Raw genomic sequence first — 19,575 nt, forward strand, 5'->3', positions numbered from 1 at the left:
TGGGTTTAAAACCAAATAAGGATCATAAATCCTTACAAATGATTTTGAAAATGACCAAACTGCCCAAAATAATAATAATGAATTATGTGCCATAATTAATCCGAGTATATTGTATGGATAACTACAATATTGGCTAAGCGTAACTGGACTGAACGTTGGAGGGTGAAAACCTACTGAGTGCTAAGGACTCCAAGTAAGTCAACTTATATTGTATGGCTGCAACATGAAACGATTATTGTCTTGTATGTTAGTATAGGGATATATGCACATATATAGACTGTCATAGAAAGTTGCTTAGAGACGTTAGTATAGTGAGTGATGATTTAGAAAATATGAATGATAGATATCCTTCATATCCTAGACGGCTGATTCTCGTCACACTGCTTGATTTTATTATGTCCGGCTCATTACCGCGACGAGTGGCCAAGAGGTGAGGATTAGCTGGTTAAACCTAGGGGCGCCAAAACAAATGGGACCTAGGGACCCTCATTCTTACTTAATCAGTGAACGGTTAGAACCCGAGCAAGTGCTCTGATAAGTTATTCCCGGATAGCAGCCGTGAATATTGGCCATTCAGTGAGAGTGCCAGATTAAGTGAGGCTGAACACCCTAGGGGCAACTACTCACCATCACCACTGATTAGCATAGAAGTCTCTGTAAAACCGTGTAAAGTCGATTTAACTCTTGGATAAGTAGTGATGCCCTAGGTAACACAATAGTTACCCTTGATGGAGATATTTATTGGCTAGATCTTAGTATTGAGAGTCGGTTCTCTCTTATAGATTAACAATTATGTTGGAGGGCGCGTTACGCCTGAATTGTTGGAAATTGTCGAGTGTTGGTCTCGAATTATATTGTGATATGATATATCTGCTTGCTCTGGGATTTTCTAAGTGCAGGGATATATTTGTTGATAAGATATAGTTGTGAAATAATATATCTACTTGCTCTGGGATTTTCTGAGTGCAAGGATATAATTGTTGATAAGAATTAGTTGCGATATAATATATCTGATTGTTCTGGGATTTTCTGAGTGCAGGATTTTATCTGTTTATAGGAAATAATTTATCATTGGTTATCAGGCATGACCATAAGTTTGCCAGGATGCTTTGCGTTCTTGAAATTGATTGTGTAGGGTCCAGATGGATCCGGAACCCTAATCCTCTACATGCTTTTGTTTGAAGGTTGAACTTACTAAGCGTTTTCGCTAGTTGCTTCATGTTGTAGGTAAGAGCAAGGGCAAGGCAGAGTAGTGAGCGCTGGAGACTACCTTGCAAATGTACATGTGGACCGACCATTTGGGAAGCCGTTTTATTTTTGGAAATGTTGTGTAATTTTCCTAAACTAGGCTCACTCTACTCTTTATAAAATATGTTTGTAACTAAATGTTAAGTATGTCCATATGACTTTTTAAAAAGCTTTTTTATACGGGTTTTTGAGACATTTTGTTAAATGAAAACATTTATATTTCGCATTATCGAGTCTTGAAAATCTGGGTCGTTACAATATGTGCAGAAGAAGGGGAGCTGACATTCTAGTTCCAATTAATCTTGAGATCGAGAAAGAGTGGAAGTGAAACCAAAGAAACAAGAGGGCTAAAACTTCCACTGTTGTTACAGCTGATATTAATAACAAAAGCGTGGATAGCATGAACAAGGGAGCACCATAAGATCAGAATCCTGCTGGTCAAAGACCTCTACGGGAATATGTACTCCCTACTATCACAGGGGTACACTCATGCATCCGTCCACCAGCAGTAGAGGCAAACAATTTTGAGATCAAGCCTGCTATCTTGTAGATGGTCCAAACTGCAGTTTAATTTGGTGGCCTCCCCACTGAAGACTCCAATATGCACATAGCCAATTTCCTGGAGTTGTGTGCCACCATCAAGATGAACGGGGTTAGTGATGATGTCGTTAGATTGTGCTTGTTCCCATTCTCACTACGGGAGCGAGCGAAAAGTTGGCTGAATTCACTTGAGGCCAATACTATCACCACTTGAGATGCTCTAGCTCAGAAGTTCTTAGCAAAGTTCTTTTCACCTGCCAAGGCTGCTAAACTGAGAGGGGAGATCAATAACTTCTCTCAACTTGAGGGAGAATCTTTGTATGATGCTAGGGATAGGTTCAAGGACTTGATCAGAAAATCTCCTCACCACGGTATTGAGAAGTGGATGTTGGTCCACAACGTTTACAATGGTTTGTGTGGTACCACTCGCACAATCATCGATTCAGGAGCAGAAGGAGCATTTATGAGCAAAAGTGCTAATGAAGTTAATGAAATCTTAGAGGAAATGGCCAATAATAATCACCAATGGCCAAGTGAATGATCAGGCAGTAATAAAAAGGTTGTAGGGGTTCATGAACTAGATGCAATCACAACCTTAACTGCTCAAGTTGCGTCTCTAACTAAGTAGTTGCAACAAAATACCACGTCTGCCCAGGTTGTGCAAGCCCAAATAATGTGTGAATTGTGTGGGGGGCCTCATCCTTTTGACCAGTGCCAAGCTGCTTTAGATCCCAACAATGTCCCATTAGATCAAGCTCAAGTTTAGGCAGTGGGTAATTTTCAAAGGCCCTACAACAACCCCTACTCCAACTCAATTAATCCGGGGTGGAGAAACCATCCTAACTTTTCCTGAAGAAATAATCAGGGCCAACAAAAATCATTTCAACCACAGTATTAGCGGCCTGTGACTTAAGCTCCACCACAAGCATCAACCTCTTAGAAACCTAAGCCACCAGCTCCTACAGAACAGCCTAGTTAATTGCAGGCTGCCCTATTGACTCTCACCAACACTCAAACTCAGTTTATGACTGAGACTAGATCCCCCATCAGAAATTTGGAGATGCAAGTGGGGCAGCTGGCCAATATGTTGAATACTAGGACTCAAGGGAATTCGCTTAGCAATACCGTGGTAAATCCTAAGGAGTAGCGTCAAGCTATCGCTTTGAGGAGTGGGAAAGAAATTGAGGGCCCTTCTCTAAAGGGTACTCAAGAAAAGAAGGTAGAAGAAGAGGGGAGCTGTGAAAAGGTTGAGCCCCAAGTGGAGGAAAAGGTTACTGAAGATTCAACCGAAAGTTGTTGATTCTAATGTGAAAATCCCGTATCCACAACGAATCTGGAAGACTTCTCTCGATAAACAATTCTCCAAGTTTCTTAAGGTGTCTAAAAAGCTTCACATTAACATCCCATTTGCTGCGGCTTTGGAGCAAATGCCGAGTTATGTGAAATTCATGAAAGAGATTTTATCAAAGAAACGAAGGTTGGAAGACTTTGAGACAGTGGCACTTACTGAAGAGTGCAGTGCAATTCTCCAAAGGAAGCTTCGACAAAAGCTTCAAGATCCGGGGAGTTTTACTATCCCTTGTACTATAGGGAAATTTTAATGCAAACATGCTCTTTGTGATCTTGGAGCAAGTATCAATCTCATGCCTCTATCTGTATTTCGGAAGCTTGGTCTTGGTGAGACAAAGCCTACTACTATAACTCTTCAGCTCGCGGATCGATCAATCAAGCACCCAAGGGGAGTTATTGAAGATGTGCTAGTCAAGGTAGACAAGTTTATTTTTCCAGCAGATTTCATTGTTCTAGACATGGAGGAGGATGCAAACATTCCCATTATTTTGGGAATACCATTTTTAGCCACAGGGAGAGCACTAATTGATGTACAAAAGGGGGAGTTGAAGCTAGGAGTGCAAAACGAAGAGGTAACATTTAATGTTTTTGCAGCAACTGATATTCCAACTTGTTGTAGAGTGGATGTGGTTTGTAGTGGTGGTAGTAATTTGGAAACCATCAAGAGAAAAACCAATGCTGAAATTGGTAGTCGAGTAGTGTGTCATTGTTTGAAACGGTTTTATAGTGGGAAGGCTTGAAGGCTACACGAGCGGTGGAAGGCTCCGATGATTAGCAACATCAAAAGGCAAGTTTTTGCTTATGACACTATGGCTCTAAAGGATGAGCGAGGTGGACTTGACCCGAGTTGAAGTTTAATGAAGGAAGTGAGCGTCCAGCTGGAGACGTTAAATAAAGAGCCATTGGGAGGCATCCCAAGTTCATTTAAATTTCTTTAAGTTCGTTAAGTTTTTAAGTTATTTTAGTTGAGATAATTTTTATTTTTTTAGTTAGTTTTTGTTTAATTTTAATTTTCTTGTAAATATTGTTGATTCTGGAATCATTAAATACGTGAAATTTTTTTGAGAAATGATGAAAAAAGAAACAAAGAGAGAAAGCAAGAAAGAAATTGTGGTTTGTGGAGCAGATCTGTGACTGCAAGAACCACTTCCTGCGGCTGCAACTCCAGTGGTCTAGGCTTGTTGCTCAGTTTTGTACGACCACATCAGGTACCTTGCGACCGAACGTGACGCCGTTGAAAAACATTGCCTATGGGTTCAATCTTGCGACCGCAGGAAGGGTGTCCTGCGGCCATAGGATCATTTTTTAAAAAAAAAATTTTAAAAAAAAAGCGTAGAACCAAGATTCCTACAACCAAGCCTTCGCCATTCATTTTGGCATTGACACTAGTGGATTTCCACCATATCCACAACAACCTAACTTTGGGTATCCTCCACCTGAGGGGGATGACGAGGCAGGTCCTTCATCATGATTCGAGTCAGGTAAGGTTCCTTTTCTTAGCTTTTATTTAAACATTGGGGACAATGTTTTTGTTAAGTTTGGGGAAGGTGGTTTTATTTTAGTTATTTGTGTCAGGTTAGTTTAGTCAAAATTATGTTTAGTTTGGTGTTTTGTTAAATTGTGTTTGGTTTTGTTTATTAATTATGTTGCGTGTTCGGTTATTTAGAGAGTCTGTCGAATCAAGATAACAATGATTAATCGATGAGAATACGTGAATGACTTGTAATATAATTCGAGAAAAATATATTTGATTGTAAAAAATCTGTGTGCTTGGTTTGACCACTTCTTTGGGTTACTTTAATTCATTGTAAAACTGAATATTTGATCATGATTGGTAAATTCTTGCATTTAAATGTATGTACACTTGCTGAATTTTGAATGTCAAAAGAATGTATAAACAATTCTAGAACTTGCTTGCTTATTATTTGAGGCAAAATCATAGACAATGCATGTTTAGGAAAATGATTTAGGCAAATTTTTTTTGGAACGTTTGAGACTTTCAAGGCAACCTTGATTAATTTATCCCTTGTTACCCTTTTTTTGAGCTTTAAAGAATAACTTTTTATTGTTAAACACTTATTTTGAGCATAATTTAACACTTTATTATTTTCCATTCCCTTGATTTATACCATAAGCATATAAATGTATAAATGAGGATTGATTTGTAATGGGTGTTATTTTGTGATTTGGTTGTGACAATAGAAAAATAAAAGGAAAAGATTGAGAGAAAAAATTGAAAAAAATATATATTTGTATATATTTGAGATTGAAAATAAACTACACTTCTTATGTTCGCTCTCATTGAAAAACATAAGTTTGGGGAAGTGTAGTTAAATAAAAAAAAATATCTAGTGTGAATTTTTCTCAATCTTGGAAAATAAAGAGACATTTGGGGTTGTTTTGGAATATGATTTGAATATCAAGTGTGGTTTGTCTGGATTATATGCTTATGGTATATATGAGCCTAAATGACTATCTTATCCACCGTTACCTAAGCCTCTCAATACAAGCTTTAAAAGACCTTTTGATTCTTGAACATGGATTGATTTATATTGGTGGAGAATAATAAGTTAGCAAGCATATGGAAATATGGGATTTTATGGATTGATGGTGAGAATTCAACATATGTAAATTATTTTAAATGTGTGTTATTTACTATTCATGATTGAGTAGACAAAATGATCAATGGGTTAGGTGAATTGAAGAAGTGGTTGGATTGAAAATCTAGATTACTTGTCAATTATTTTTCGAAAATTATATATGCTTGTCATTCATTAATTTTGGGGTTTAAAAATTGTGGTTATCTTGATTCATTTGTTTAGTTTGTCTCGAGTCTTGTTTTCTTTGCTCGAGGGCGAGCAAATGTTAAGTTTGGGGAAGTTTGATAAACGAGTTTTAGACTCATTTATCTATGTATTTTCAGGTTAAGTATCATGTGTTTAGTTTTGTTTTGTTCTATTTTATGCTTATTTTTATGTGTTTTCAGGTGTCGAAGGGCTTAGGTGACTTAGGTTTGGAAACATGATGGAAAAACCGACAAAAGGATAAAAGTTGGTGGAAAACAGTGTTTCAGGGAAATTTCTGCAACCGTAGAAATGGGATTCTGTGGCTGCAATTCCATAAAAGTTTAGCATTTCTAGGGTATTCTTGCGACCGCAAGAATGACATCCTGCAACTGCAGGATATGTCTAGAAATGTGAAAAACGCAGATTTTTAATGAAGGGTGTTTTGGTCATTTCATGTTTGGGAGAAACACTAATTAGGTTTAAATCACGATTTTGGAGAGAAAAGGAGACACTTTTTGCAGACCTAGACTAGAGAAGAGGCTTGGGAGTGCTTTTGATGAAGATTGGATCTATCATTTAGAGTTTTTTTCTTCTCTTTTTACTTTTAGTTTATGTTAATTTCATGTTTATGGATTTCTTAGTGATAAACATGAACTAAATTCTATTTAGGGTTTTTAATTGAATCTCTTAAAGCTTTATTATGAATTAATGCAAGTTTTCTATTTCTTCTACATCTAAGATCTATTTAATTTGTGTTTATTGTGTATGTGATTGACTGCGCACCTTTTACATGCTATTTATGAATTCAAATCAAAATTTGAGAAGTGAGATTTGGATATGTTAAAATTGAATAGACACAGATTTCAATTTAGAACGAGAGTATCAAATCGGTCTATGTGATTTAGGACTGAGTTCATTGCTTCTTATTGTTTAAATTTCTCTTAGAAATATAGATAATTTTCATTAGGTCGAGTTTATATTTCTTAACCCGAATATTTAACGCTTTTGCATGTCTTTCATCTTAGTGAGAATAATTATCTTTGTGATTGCATTAATGAATAATAAAGTGGATGGTAGAGGAGATTAGAATCCCTAATTTCTCATTTATATACTTGAATCAAGTTTATTGTTCTTTGTTGTTCTTCATTTAATTTTGTTATTTATTATTTTTATTTAAAAAAAATTCCAATTTCGATTACCAAATAGAAAATAAAATAGGCTATTGGTATTTGATAATCAGTCTCTGTAGGAACGATATCGGTCTTACCAAAATAAACTACAAAAACGATTACGTATACTTGCTTAGCTTTAAATTTCTGCAACATTTATACGCGTATTATATATTTATATACATTTAATTGTATTTATTTTGAGATTTGAATCATAACTCCGTGAAATGTGAGGGGAGATATTTTGTAAACTAGTCTATAAATATATTGGTGCAATTCATTTGTAGAGACACTGAAATTGGCACTGGGAATACTCTACCGAATCGCTCCCTTAAAAAGAGCTTTGAGAGAATTCCATAGTTGAATGACATCGACTCGTGGACTAGGCAGATTTTAACTGCTAAACCACGTAAAAAAATCGCGTGTTTCCTCTTTATTTTTCTGATTTTGTGTTTAGTGCTCTTCATTTCTAAGTTGATGAAAAACAGTGTCAACAGTTTGGTGCTTTCATTGAGAGCCATTAAACAAGACGTTAGCCTGTTTAATCATAAAACCTCCCGAGTAATCAATGGCCATCGCAAACAATCCCAGCACTGGTGGGCGACCATTGCCCCGAATACCAGAGGAGAAAACTCCTCGTACCGAAGACTATCTGCGACGACCTGGAAAGCAGCCCATGGCTGACCCAGGCCCTGAAGAAAGAAGTGATTCATCCGATTCTCAAGGGCCACCAGCTCCCAGGCCTGATGAAGATCTGTACTACAATCCTGAAAGGTATGTTCCTATTGTGGAACTCGAAAATCGCCAACTGCGAAAGCAGTTGGCAGAAGCGACAAAACGTAATGAGGAATTAGCCAGTCAGGCTACGAAAGTCAAGGCACCTCCTTAGAGGCCTAGAGGACGTCCCCGTAGGAGCACGACCGCCAGGAGGGCGGAACAAGCGCCACAGCCGAATCAGCCGAGGCCCGGAGAAGTACCCGGACCGAGGCCACTGCCAACCTGACTGTTGAATTACCAACAGGAACGGGTAATAACCGAGCCCCTTCAGTGGCTCGGAACCCGGATCCTGAAGCTGTAAGAAACAACCCGGAGCCTGTCCAGGCAAACTCTGGGTAATCCAGGCCCAACAATGGGAGACAACAGCCATCGCCCATAAGGCACCCACCATCACCAATAAGGCACCCCTCACCAGTACAAGAGGTCCCCTGACCTGCACCACGAAGACCGTCTCGCAGTGGCAGTCGGGATGGAAACCGACAGGCCAGACCTGGACGAGGAAATGAAATGGAGGCTACCCAAGAGCACAGAGCTCCTTAAACTTCGGAAAGCCAAATTTCAATATCACAATCTGTTGGGTTAGGGAGACCGACAGGGGACCCACCCCATAATTATTGAGCATCACAGCCAGAAAAGGCGGCATGCTACGCAAGTAGGAGCTCAGACTACACTCGGTCCGTAAGAATTTATAATACTGAGCCTAGACATACAGGAAATTGGGGGAATCATCCTGATCTACGGGATTACTTGAACCATAACCAGGAACAACTTGATCCCCCGAACCCTGATCTGCAAGACCATCTAAATGGTCGTAAGCAGTCGGCACATAACCCCATGCCAAGACCAGGAACTGGAATTTTTATTAATGAAAACCAGCCCCATCAAGTCCAGGCTTGACCCCCAGTGGATCTGGTCCAGGAAAGGATTGATCAGTTGGAAAGAGCATTCAGGCTCCTGCAAGATGAGCAGAGTAGGGATAAGGCTGAAGAGTTCGACGAGGAACTCGAGCCTTTTTCCCCGCATATTTCTAGCACTCCATTTCCCCAAGGATTTAGAATACCTCACATATCACCATTTGATGGGAACTCAGACCCGTACAATCATCTGAGCACCTTTAATACCATCATGCAAGCCAACAATGTTGGCTACGAGCTCAGGTGTATGTTGTTTCTAGCAACTCTTACGGGACCAACAAAAAGCTGGTTTGAAAAGTTTTAGAGACACTCAATCTCGTCTTAGGATCAATTAGCAAGAGAATTTAAAAAGAAATTTGAGGCTATGGTTGGCGTCAGGCCTGAAGCTTCGGCCTTAACAAATGTCCGACAACAACAAGATGAGTCACTAAAGAGTTACCTTACGAGGTTTAACCTAGAAGTGGCCCGAGCCTGAAATGTCGATGATAGTGGCCACCTGATGACCATTAGAGCTGGTACTTTATCAAGGAGTCCCCTTTGGGAAGATTTACAAAGAAAGCCCATTAGGTCACTAACCAAGTTCAATCGAAGGGACAAGAGGTTTGTCAATGTAGATGAGGCAATGTTAGCATTGAACCTGACCTCTCAGCCCAAAATTACAACGAAAAATGTTAACTCTGTCTCGATCTCGGCGGCCCCATCAACTTCGAAACACTCTAGGGATAACCCTTCTAAAAGGAAGAAGAACGAAGGGAATAACCCCGAGGCTAATGTAGGGAAAAAGAAGAAAGGAGATGAATATTTCTCCGTTAACACAGTATATACCGAGCTCAACGAGACTTGGGAAAAAATATTTTTGACCAATGAAAATCAGGTCCCGTTCAGACAACCCGACCCCATGCAGAATCAGAAGGCAAAAAGGGACTCAAATAAATACTGTAGATTCCACAGAGATATCGGACACACAACCAATGAATGTCGACAGCTGAAGGATGAGATCAAAGGCTTGATCTCAAGAGGATATCTCAGATAGTATGTTAGAAGCTGAAATTCCAACCAAGCCTCAACAAGTCAGAGGGCAGCAGTTGCACAACCTGCCCAGCATAATAACCCTCGAGTTCAGGAGGATGAACGACCCCCTTCGATTGATGGAGAGGATGTAGTAACCATCTCAGGGGGACCTCATATTGCAGGTTCGAGGAGGAATGCCCAAAAGAGGTATGTAAATGAGCTCAAGACTGGAGACGGTTCTCCATACAAACTCGAACCATGAGTTCCAAAATAGCAGAGGGTTGAGACTCAGACCATTACATTTACTGAAGAAGACGCGTCACACGTCCAATTTCCTCACAATGACCCTCTGATCATTACTCTCCAGCTCGCGAACAAGAGGGTACGCCGAGTTCTAATTGATAATGGGAGCTCAGTGAATATCCTTTACAAAGCCACTCTAGAAAAGATGGGACTTGCGCTTTACAATTTGAAAGCATGTGCAATAACATTGTATGATTTTTCAGGAGAAGGGATTGCCTGTATGGGATCCATTGATCTCCTCGTAACCTTGGGAGACTATCCAGTATCGATAACCAAGATGATGGAGTTTGTAGTGGTGGACCTCCTGTCGGCCTTCAATGTACTGCTCGGGAGACTCGCCCTGATTGGGCTGGGGGCAGCATTGTCTGTCAGGCACTTGGTCATCAAATTCTTGACTTCTAGTGGCATCGAGACATTGAAGGGAGACCGGCTCGCAGGAAGGGAGTGCTACAACATTTCCATAAGAAGAAAAAATCAAACGAGTGCGTAGACACTGGTAGTTGTTCAGGAGACAGATGGGCCTTTCTTCGAGATAGATGAGGAAATCAACCCCAGAATGGAAGAAAGGGCCGACCTCGAAACTCTGGAAGAGCTCAAGGAAGTGATACTCGAAGGAACGGATGGTACGAAGGCGGTAAAGGTGGGGAAGAATCTTTCCGAAAAGGAAAAATAGCAATTAATTTGCTTCTTAGAAGAAAACCAGGACGTGTTTGCATGGTCACACTCGGATATGGTAGGAATCAGTCCAAATGTAATAAGCCATGCATTGAACATCAACAAGAGCCTCCCCCCCCCCCCCCCCCCCCCCCAAAGCAACAAAAACGAAGGCTCCTGGACGATTATAGAAAGAAAGCCCTCAAAGAAGAAGTCGATAGGCTAAAAGCAAATCAATTTATATGAGACGCCTTTTATCCGGATTAGATTGCCAACCCAGTGTTGATCTCAAAGCCCAACGAAAAATGGAGAACCTGCATCAACTACTCAGATCTTAACAAGGGTTGCCCAAAAGACTATTTTCTCTTACCTCGGATAGATCAGCTCGTAGACGCCACTGCAGGTCATGGCATCATGTAATTCATGGATGCTTATTCTGGATATAACCAGATCGCCATGCATGCACCAGACCAGGAACATACGAGCTTCATAACAGACAAAGGGTTATACTGCTACAATGTCATGCCTTTCGGGCTCAAAAACGCTGGAGCCACGTACCAAAGGCTGGTGAACAGGATGTTTGCTGAGCAGATAGGAAATAACATGGAACTTATGTTGACGACATGTTGGTCAAGTCTAAACATAACGATAACCATGCGGATGATCTTGCATAATGTTTTGTTGTGCTTCAGAAATACAACATTAAACATAACCCACAAAAGTGCTCATTTGGAGTGTCTCCGGGAAAGTTTCTTGGATTCATATTAAATGCACGAGGAATAGAGGTGAATCCAGACAAGATTAAGGCATTAATAGACATTCCTTCACCTCGAAAGCATAAGGATGCCCAGAGCCTAACTGGACGAATGGTGATTTTGAGTAGGTTTATCTCGAAATCTACAGATCGATGCCTCCCATTCTTTAATCTTTTTAGAGGGAGTAAAAAATTCGAATGGACAGAGGAGTGCGAGCTCATGTTTCAGAATCTTAAGAAGCACCTCACCGAGCGACCAATCTTCTTCAAGCCAATCACAATAGAGATTTTGTGTATATACCTCGCTACAACCGAGCACGACATTAGTGCAATAGTAGTGTGAGAAGAGAAAAAAGTACAAATACCTGTATATTACGTCAGCAAAAGATTACTGGGGGCAGAAACGAGATATCCATTAATGGAAAAGCTGGCTCTGAGCCTGATACATGCATCTTGAAAGCTTCGTCCTTACTTCTAGGCACACCCTATTTACATGTTGACCGACCAGCCATTGCGACAAGTTTTGTCCAAGCCAGAAACGTCAGGAAGATTGTTAAAGTGGGATGTCAAGCTCGGGCAATTCAAGATCACATATCACCCAAGAATAACTATCAAAGGGTAGGCCCTGGAAGATTTCATTGTTGAATGTACCGGGATCTCAGATGACGAAGTTGTAACCCCAGCCCACGAGATATGGAAACTTTATGTCGATGGATCCTCTAATGAAAATGGATCGAGGGTAGGTATCATCTTAATTACCCGGCGGGAAACTGATTCCACTCATCTTTAAGGTTCGGCTTTGAAGCGTCAAACAACGAGGTTGAATACGAGGCTTTACTAGTAGGACTTTGAGTACCCAGAGAGCTCAAAGCAAAGGCTATACATTGCTATAGTGACTCACAGCTAGTGGTCAACCAAGTCTTGGGTGAATATCAAGCTCGTGGCATCAAAATGGTTGTGTACCTAGAGAAAGAGAAAGTTGCACATGGACAGTTTGAATTCTACGCTGTAGAGAAGGTCCCCCGAGAACAAAATTCAAATGTAGATGCATTGACCAAGCTTGCCACAACTAACGAGGCTGATACACTGAATGTGCTCTCAGTGAAGTTTCTTCCGACCCCGAGTATTAACGAGCCCGACGAAGATGACGTATGCATGATCGACTTGCAACCAACCTAGATGACCCCAATAGTTGACTACCTCAAAACCAGAAGTCTCCTAGCAGACCAGAACAAGGCTAGAAAGCTGATGTATCAAATCCCAAGGTACACTATTGTGGAAGGAAGGTTATATAGAAGAGGATACTCTATGCCATTAATCCAATGTGTCACTCCACCCAAGGCAAAGAAAATTTTGGAAGAAATCCATGAAGGATTTTGTGGAGACCACACTGGGGGGCATAGACTATCCAAAAAGGTGATAAGACAAGGTATTTTTGGCCCACAGTCAAGGTAGACTTGTTCGAAGTGATAAATGTCAACGGTTTGCCTCAGTTCCACAAGCTCCACCTACCAAACTCACCATGATTAGCTCCCCATGTCCATTTGCAGTATGGGGAATTGACCTCATAGGATCATTGCCAACTGGAAAGGGTGGAGTACGATACATTGTGGTCGCGGTCGACTATTTCACAAAATGGATCGAAGCAGAACCATTGGCCACTATTACCTCGAAGAAAGTCTAGACCTTATTGAAGAAAAATGTGATGAAGCACAATTGAAAAATGCTGCATACCAACAACGAGCTACTAGATACTTCAATAAGAGGGTTCGAGATAAAAATTTTAGATTGGGAGACCTGGTGCTAAGGCGTGTATTTTTAGCTACACGGGATCCATCTGCCGGGGTACTCGGACCTAACTGGGAAGGACCTTACTAGATCGAGTATATCATTCGACCTGGGGTGTATAAATTGGCAAGGCTAAATGGAGAGTTAGTCCCATGAGCTTGGAATGGTGAACATTTGCGACCTTATTATCAATAATATAGGAACATCAAGCAAGTTTATTTTTTCTGCTTTTCATCAATAAATGCTAAAGTTTTGTTCAAAAGTTGCATTCTCTTTCAATGTTGTATTTTTTGCAAACCCTCTTAATTCATTACCTATGGTCACACTCATAGGATATTGTTGACGCCGTTTTTCGTCAAACAGTGAAAGAAGAGCACATAAACAATAACTGATAATGGCCAATTGAAATAAGACAATACAAACACACAATTTTTACGTGGTTCAGTAGTTAAATCTGCCTAGTCCACGAGTCTTTGTTATTAAACTCAAGATTATCCCTGAAAATTCTTCAGCATGAATTCTTCAGAGTTTTCTCTCAAGGTTCAGAATTTCGGTCCATTACAATGGTGCATGACCCCTCTATTTATAGAGAAGGCTGCAGAATACTATCCCACATATTTTGGGTAGTTACTCCTTTTGTGAATAAAATTAATGGCTTTAAATGCCTATAATCAGATATAAAAGGAAACTTCCCCTGAAGACCAGGGGACGTATAACTGACCAAATAATATCCCACGATTCTAGGGGATTTTCAGTAATAAATGAGGATTACATCTCGTATTTACAACATTTATAGATATTCAAGGTGGTTATCATGTATCTCTAAGGCTTTAGCTTCCCAGGTTTCCCGTCATCTTTCGAGCTAGAGACATCTCCCGAGGTCACATGGCTTGAGCTCGGGACCCCTGGTCCGAGGTCATCCCTGAGAATGGATGCGTTTCCGGAGCTATCTTTCGAGGTCATGAATACTTCGAGGTCACCATACTCGAGGTCGTCCATGACTTGCAGGCTCGATATTCAATCCTGTAGCATACTTCAAACCTTATGAGTCCACTTGCTGTGAATCCACCTTTCGAGGTCATATTTAACATAGCTCGAAATCTGGGTATAACATCTTGCCCCCTCAAAAGTATTTGTTTGAATCCTAAGAGAAGGAAAATTTTGAACTACTTTCTTTGAGAACTGTACTGTCACACTTTTGAAAATGGACACGCGTCAGCTGGGTATTGCTCATTTTTGGTACTTGAGTACCTTGGAAACATGCCCACGATCACCCGCCTGCCACCTTTTCGGCGCCATCTTGTCATTGATCCCCATCCGTTCGATCTAGCAAGGATTTCATTCAACGCCCCGGATTAACCCCCCTTTTTCCATCTATATATACGAGACCCCACTCTTCATCTTCTTTTTACCTTCGTTCACCAAAAGCGAGAAAAGAAGAAAAACGAAACCAGAGACCTCTCTATAAAGTTTCTATTCTGTGCATGTTTTCTCAGCCAAAGAAACAAAGAAACCCTCTTCTTCGATCGACAATCTCTCTGCAATCGCCATTATTGTGTAAGTATGCAATCTTTGTTTTCCATTTTGTTATTTTTTTTTTGTTCATACTGTTCTTGCTGTGTACGTGTATATACTAGTTTACATCCTTAGCATACTATGATAGGAGGTTTCTATCCGATAGGTTCTCGTGCTCTTTTTTTTTTTTTACTCCCAACACAGAATTTGCATCACTGGTTCATACCCAGTTTTGATGTTTGAACAAGATTCCTGTTTTCGGGGTTTTAAAATTTTAAGAGACGTTTCTTGTACACCAAGATTTCGGGTAAAAAACATGGGCCTTGACAAATGCACGAAACCCAAGGCTGCCTTTCCTGGTTAACCGCCACTCTTTTTTCCCTTGATTTTCGGGATTTTCAAAAAAATTTCCACTCTCCCTTTCCCGTGGAACGCACGTCCTGACTCTTTAATAAGGGCCTTAATATGTAGCTTGTTTTGTTCCTTAACCCCGAGCTCGTAAGTTCGAGCTCGAACTCTTGCATGCATGGCCCTCACCATTTTTTCTTTCTCGCTAGATGTCACAGAATCTGGAAAGACGGTGGGGGTCGTTGCTGGCAATCCCTTACGAGCTGAAATCTCCGAGCCCAGAATCGCTGTTCGCCCGGAATCAACGTCGGATAAGAGAATACGAGCTTGCGCGCGAGCAAGAGGACATTCGAGCTCACTACCGCCGCCAGATAGACGAGGTCATAGAGGGGAAAATGAGAGTTCTTCGGGAGGCCCTCTATCCGGAATCCAATTCAGGACCTAGGACGATTCCTCTTGATCCTGCATTAAAGGTTACTGTCGCATACCATCCAGGAGAGCTCAAATTTTCACTGATGGGGGAACCCTCTTCTTCGCAGCCGAGGAGAGAAATGTTTGAGGCTGAGCACTACTGGAGCTCGGTTACCACAACTAGTCAGATAACTGACATCCTGGCTTTCCACGGCCTTAGCCTGTCAGGCTCCTTGAAGTGTCGAGCTCCGGTCGACCATGAACGAAGCTGCTTCGCCCCTGGGGGCCACGACGCCAGTGTGAAATACGCGGCCTGGAGCAAGGAACACATGAGGGCAGGAGCTCTGCTGCCCTTGAAGTCTTTTTTCAAGGACTTCACAGATTTTGTTGGGTTGGCCCCGTTCCAACTCAACACCAACTCTTACAGGGTACTGTCTGCCCTGAGGTCCTTATAACACGAGATGGGGGTGGAAAGGACCTTCGCTTCAAGAGATCTTATATCTCTTTTGTCTGAAAAGTAACCCCTCCCGAGCTTGGGGAGGGGATGGATTTTATTATCTCTCAAGCTATCCCAAGGAGAGGAAGGTCTTTGAAGATCTTCCCAATCATCCGCCTGATTTCAAGAAGGCCTTCTTCTGGACGGACGGCCTGTCCCCGTCTCGACACTATTCATTCAGGTGGATTCGTAAGTATTCCTGTTATCTTTATTTCTGTGCTTGTAACTTTAGTTCTTAGATCCGTACTTAGTATAAATATGTTGTCTTTCAGCCAACTTTCAGCGTCCCACTCCTGACGAGACAATGAAGGAGCATAGAGAGACCCTGCTCCAACTCCCACATGGCAGGAGGTCTCTCTTGTACCTTTTACACGAGGACAAGCTCCGAAAGTGCGGACTTTTGGGGGAGGGCTAGTCCACCTTTGACTGGTCCAATAAAAAATATGAACACTGGGAGCAGGTGCCACTGCCCACAGGCGCCCTCCCTCTGAGGAGAGAAACGAGGCCGCCACTTCCAGTTCGCCCGAGGAGTCCGCTGTCTGGGAATGAGGCTAATGATGAAGCCTCGAGCTCGGATTCAGATGAAGGTAAAGTCCTTCCTACCTCGAGAATGTGGTCCCCCACCTTACTAAAACATAGGCCCAATAGGTTAGTCTCGTGCCCACAGGATAGATATCACTTCTACATATGGAGTTGGGTAGATGACTGTGTCCATAGATTTGATAGTGGGCTCGGGAAATACGACACCATGTACACCATGGAAGAGGTGTGGAACGGGATAGGTGTTCAGTACGGGACCAACGATTATAGGGACCTCTCGAGGTTATCACCCACATATAGGGAAGGCACTCCCCCCGCCTCCTCTGAAGACGGGGGAATTTCATGGTCCCCAAGCTCGAGCTCGGGGGAGAGTTCCAGTTAGGTTTCTTCTATCATCACTTTATATGTCTGTGATACTGAAACAACTTGTATGCTTCTCTTTTATTAACTCACTCTGTGTTGCGACTTATGCAGACAAGATGGACTCCGACCTCGACAACATCATCGATGGTGCTGGTGCCAAGAGGAGCAAGCGTCCCAGAGCAGGGGCGCTGAAGACCGACCGCCCGGGCAAGGGCCCCAAGAGGTCCAAGAAAACCCCTCCTCCTGCTCCACCAGTTTCGACTTCCATCGCTGCGGCGGCTTCCCAGGCCGGCGCTTCCACAACGGCGCCGTCCTCGCAGGCCGTCGCCTCGGCAGTGGCGCCGACTTCCCTGGTTGGTCCCTCCGCTATGGTTGAGTCCCAACCTCCTGTGGTGGTTCAGTCATTCTTAGGGCCGCCTCCTAGAAGGCCTTCTGCTTCTCGAGCACAAAAGCTATCAGTTTCCACCCACATGGATGCATATGTGGTTGAGAATGCTGCTGGTCCCCATGGATCTACGCTGGTCTCGGATGTTATGTCCCGGATCGGCCAGAGCTTTGGTAGCCTCGAAGCTCCCCAATGGAAATGCTTGAACGATACCCAAGACTGCACTGTCCTCTATGAGAAGAGTATCGAGCTCACTGCCGCGGTAAGTATCCTTCTATAGCCCTTCTTCTTGGTTATAATCACACAGACTTGGTATTAATGATGACTTTTTCTTTTCAGTCTCTTGCCTTTACAGCCCAGCTCAATTATAAGTTGAACAACGAGATTCACTCGAGTAAATCTCATGCTCAAGAGGCGAAGAGCCTCTATCTCAAAGCGAGCGATGATCTGAAGTCAGCAAATGCGAAGCTTGAAGCAGGAGCCAAGGAACGTGAGGACATGGCCACCGAGCTTGGGAAGCTAAAAACTGAGCTCGAGGAGCGTAAGAAGGAGATCACCCAGCTTCAGGAGATCAACAAGAAGCTTGAAGAGGAAAAGGCTGCTACCTTTGACATCATGGAGGATGCAAAAGCTCGTCTCCTTGCTGAGTACAAAGAGAAGAAGGAACAAGCTGTTGACTCAGCCATGTACCGAATGTGGGCCTACAATGAAGATCTGGACACTAGCTTCTTAGGTCCTCACGAGGCGACTCTTCTTGACAGGTGGAATGCTCGGCTCGAGAAGGAAGAGGCTGAAGAGCTCGAGAAGGAAAAGGCGGCTCGGGATGCTGTTTCGGAGGGAGCCCAGGAGGACAGCCATGCTATTCGTCCTAAGGAATTCGGTGCTGCCGATGCCAAGAAGGCCAAGGAGACTCCTCTTCCTTAAATCTGATCTCGGGGAGACCATCTATCGGGGCTGCGTCCCCTAATCTTTGTAATTATTTTAATTTATGCCCTCGGGGCTGATACAATTTCTTTAAATATTACATATATATGCTTTACATTTCTTGGCTCGAAATATTTTTCACATTTTTTACGGATGAATCATTTATGTTTATTTATTCATACAAACATATTGTGGATTTAGGTTCGAAGCTCAATGCGTTCATGCACAGTTTGTTCAAATTATCCGCTTACGACCTCGTTATTTTTCAAAGTCGGATATTACTTTAACCATGAACCCAAAAGTACTTATATGGTATGTAATGTGAATGATTTGGTTATATCTTTTTTGCTTAGTCACTTTTCCTCATCCTCAGTTTTTGCTCCAAGGTTAAGAGTTCGAAACTATTTTTCTTTAAGATATTCCAGCCTCGATCTCGACTTATTTCGAAATAGGTTTAGGTTCCTACTTACCATCGATTAGTTTTTTGGCTTGTTTGTTCCAAACCTGTTAAGTTTGCACATCTGGTTAACTCCAAACGTTTTCGGTTTTTGATAATTCGGTTATGTCCGAACTATCTAAGCTCGCGTATTTGGTTACATCCAAATACTTTATATGTTTTTGATAATTCGGTTATGTCCAAACTATCTAGGCTCGCGTATTTGGTTATATCCAAATGCTTTGTGTTTTTTTTTTTGTATATGTTATTTTATTTTTTAAGCTGATGGTATATGTACCAATGATGCCCCCTTAATATCCTATGAGTGTGACCATAGGTTATTAAATTAAGAGAGATTGCAAAAATAAAAAGAAATAACATATTTGAACGAAATGGATCTCTTATTTGATGAAATTCAAAAACAAACAAACCAATACAAATAGGGACTCATGGTTATAGGCAACACTTTTCCTACACTACTGATAGTAAGGTCGAAGGTGTTCGCCATTCCATGCTCGCGGTACTAGGCTCCCGTCCAATCTCGCAAGTTTATACACACCAGGTCGGATGACTGATTCTATCTGGTATGGCCCTTCCCAGTTCGGCCCGAGCACTCCAGCTGCTGGATCTTGAGTTACCAAGAATACGCATCTCAACACCAGATCTCCCATTCCGAACTTTTGATCTCGAACCCTCTTGTTGAAATATCTGGTAGTTCGTTGCTGGTAGGTAGCATTTCTCAGCTGAGCCTCTTCTCTTTTTTCTTCAATCAAGTCTAAGGTTTCCTCGAGCTGAGTATGGTTTGAACTTTGGTCGTAAATCTGAGTTCGGATCGTGGGGATTTCGACTTCTATGGGCAACAT

General features: G+C 41.9%; 1 non-coding gene across 1 annotated transcript; it reads right to left on the bottom strand.

Moving 5' to 3' along the window:
* Nucleotides 1-2,056: 2,056 nt before the first annotated feature.
* Nucleotides 2,057-2,163, bottom strand: LOC133781034 (small nucleolar RNA R71). Its single transcript, XR_009869832.1, has one exon. It is a non-coding gene; the product is annotated as a small nucleolar RNA R71 (small nucleolar RNA).
* Between the last annotated feature and the right edge of the window lie 17,412 nt (nucleotides 2,164-19,575).

The sequence above is a fragment of the Humulus lupulus genome, chromosome 5, assembly GCF_963169125.1.
Source record: "Humulus lupulus chromosome 5, drHumLupu1.1, whole genome shotgun sequence".
In the NCBI taxonomy this organism is placed as follows: Eukaryota; Viridiplantae; Streptophyta; class Magnoliopsida; order Rosales; family Cannabaceae; genus Humulus; species Humulus lupulus.